Source organism: Microtus ochrogaster, chromosome 16 (genome assembly GCF_000317375.1).
Source record: "Microtus ochrogaster isolate Prairie Vole_2 chromosome 16, MicOch1.0, whole genome shotgun sequence".
In the NCBI taxonomy this organism is placed as follows: Eukaryota; Metazoa; Chordata; class Mammalia; order Rodentia; family Cricetidae; genus Microtus; species Microtus ochrogaster.
In genome coordinates, this window is record NC_022018.1 from 5,908,592 (window position 1) to 5,911,898 (window position 3,307).

The following is a 3,307-nucleotide window of genomic DNA, read 5'->3' on the forward strand; positions in this document are numbered from 1 at the left end:
TAAGCAAAAACAGGAAAAAATATTAGTGACCTTTAGGGAACCAATGATTTCTTAGATATGACACCAAGTACATAAATGCTAAAAGAAATAAAAAGATAAATTAGGTTACACAGAAATAAATACTTTTATGTTGCAAACAGTATCTAGGATTATCCATACCTAAATTCTAAATACTTGTCCTTAGACCAACAGATACCTCTAGTTCTCACCCCTCCTCAAAGAAACTTCTTGTCCAAGAGACCATTGTAGAAAACCACAGCCATCAGTCTGGTGTCCCGTCCCAACTTATCTATCTTCAACACAGCTTCTGCACCTAAGGCTCAGGGATCCGTGGGGTAGGGGGTGGAGAGAAGTTCGATGTGACATTGTCCACTAGAAATGTCAGGATGGACACTCGAGAAGTCTCACTAAGAGGACTCTCTATCCATGACCTGACCGAGGATGGCATCAATAGACAGATTAATGTGGAAGGGGGAAAGTTCACAAGGCCTCAACCCTAGACAAACGAGTACAGGCAACTAAGGAATCTGAGAACAGGAGAATGTCCATCAACTAATGAACGAGTTTTTCTTAAATGTGGTATAGCTAAATGATAGTGTTAATATTGTTCCCAATGGTATTATTTTTCTCATCAGAAAAAAAGCAGTGAAGTAGAACTGGAGAGATTGCTCAGGGGTTTGGAGCGCTGCCTGCTCTTCCAGAGGACCCAGTTCAAATCACAACCGTCTATAATGAGATTTAGTGCCCTTTTTTGGCATGTAGGCATACAAACATGCAGAACACTGTATATGTGACAAATAGATAAATCTTTTTCAAAAACCCCTCCAAGCGGCTGGAGAGATGGCTCAGTGGTTAAGAGCACTGACTGCTCTTCTAGAGGTCCTGAGTTCAATTCCCAGCAACCACATGGTGGCTCACAACCATCTGTACTGAGATCTGGCGCCCTCCTCTGGCATGCGGGCATACATAGAGGCAGAATGTTGTATACGTAATAAATAAATAAACCTAAAAAAAAAAAACCCTCCAAAAAGCAGTGAAGTATGGATACTTACCATAAGACAGATGAACTTTGAAAACATGCCTAGTGAAAACGGCTAGTCACAAAAGAGCATCTTACATGATTCTGCTCATGCAAATGCTCAGAATAAGCAGACTTAGAAAGTAGGTTAGTGTTTCTTAGGGCTGCTAGTAAGGGAGTGTTAGGGATTTCACTACAAGTGGGTGCTGGCTTTCTTTTACGGAGTAAATTTAAAATTAGCTGTGGTGACAGTTTCAAAACTTTGTCAATACATGAAAACCGTTGACTTGTACTCTTTAAATGGAATAATTGTATGAATGGCAATTCCATCTCGCTAAAACTGTTTCTAAAAAGCCAAAGAGAGGGACTGGAGAGAAGGAGAAGAACATGCACTGCCCTTGCAGAGGACCCGGGTTTGCTTCCCAACACCCATGCTGGGTGGCTCACTACAACATGGATGCTATGAGTCTTTTTAAACCTCAAATCCCACCCTGAGTGGTACACCTCCTCCAAGGTGATGCCTTCTAATCCTTCCCAAACAGCTCCATCAACTGGGGACCAAATATTCAAACATATGAGCCTAAGGAGGCCATTTTCATCCAAACCACCACTCTCAAAACCACCTTACTCTGGCTTCCACATACATTTAACACTCAAATGCACACATACCTCATACACATTCACAATTAAAAATAAAATAAGTCTTTTTTTAAAGAGGGGGGAAGAATACAGAAAAAGCAAGCTCAATAACCTTAAGAATAGTAAGTACAATAAAACAAAATTATATTAGAGTTAAAGTGAAGATTAGCTTGTGAGTGTAGAGAAGGCAATAACTTCAGAGAGTGTTCGTAGCCTTAAGCATATTACAGGAATAGCTAAGCTGATTCAGGAGTTCTATGTGCCAGCATAAGGACTTTCATATGACTGTGGAATAAACCAGGGTGAAGTTTTCAGTAAGGACATTTAGTTGTGTCCGGTATGACATTTATGCAAGTGAACCAGGGACATGGCAGTCCATATATGACTAAAGAGTTTTCTTTTTAACTCAAATTGTGTAGGTTCTGCTACTGACAGGGCTTAAGGTATGATGACAACAGTATATGGCTAAGATATTAAAATATGCTACTGGTAATGAAGAAAAGAGGGGGAACCTGGGGTGTTGTGGGGTCATCCACCCAGAAGTTGCTAAGAGGAGTTCAGGCGTCATTACATGTGAATGGGGGCTTTGCTTCTTATAGGGAAATGAGAAAGGGTTTTTTTTAATCTTGTTGCTATAACAAAATGCCAAGTAAAGGCATCTTAAGGATGGAAAAGCCTATTCTGTCTCATAGTTTTAGAGAACATCCCACTATGGTGGACTGTAACTCAAATTCTAATTAGCAAATCCCAGAGTCAGATATTAGGGGATGAAAGCTGAGAGATCAGAGAAGCAGAGCCACCAGCCGCTAGAGAGACCTTTTACTTCTACCAAATCCTCAGACCAAAAGGGTAATCCTGTCCTCAGACTGCATGATCATACTGCATCCTCAGACTGCAACCGTCTCCAGCAAACCTCAGACTGCATGTGCTCTGCTGACTCCTCCCGCCTTATATTCCTCTCTCCACCCAGCCACATCATCACTGCTGGGACTAAAGGCAAGGGATTCCAACTACTGGAATCACCTTTGTGTGAGCTCTGTTCAATCTGGAGTAGCCCAGGGTGTCCTTGAACTAACAGAGATTCTTTTGCCTCTGCCTCCCGCGTCCTGGGATTAAAGGTGTGTGCCACCACTTCCTGTCCTCTAGTGGCTTAGCTCTGTACTCTGATCTTCAGGCAAGCTTTATTTGTTAAAAGGCAAATAAAATATCACTACAGTGCACAAATTAAGGCAGTGCAAGCATGAGGAAGCTTGTTGTGTTGCATCTACAGGTGTAGAAATTAAGAGGGATGAATGGATGCTGGTGCGCAGCTCCCTTTTCCCTTTTTATTTCACCTGGGACCCCACCCACCACGTGCAACAGCAGCACCACCCACATTTGGGATGGGGCTTCTTACCATAATTGGCCCATTCTAGAAATTCCCTCACAAGTATATCCAGGTTTGCCTCTTCAATGATTCCAGATTCTCTCAAATTGACACTCAATATTAACTATCACAGATACAGAACTCAAAAACACTTAAATAAGGGAGCCACTTTACGGTTGACAGGAGACTTGACCCTGGAGTGGCTCCCAGGAGCCCATGGTGATGTCCCCAGTTGGTCCCTTGGGCAGCTGAGGTTAGGCAACCTGAGATGACCCTATCCTATA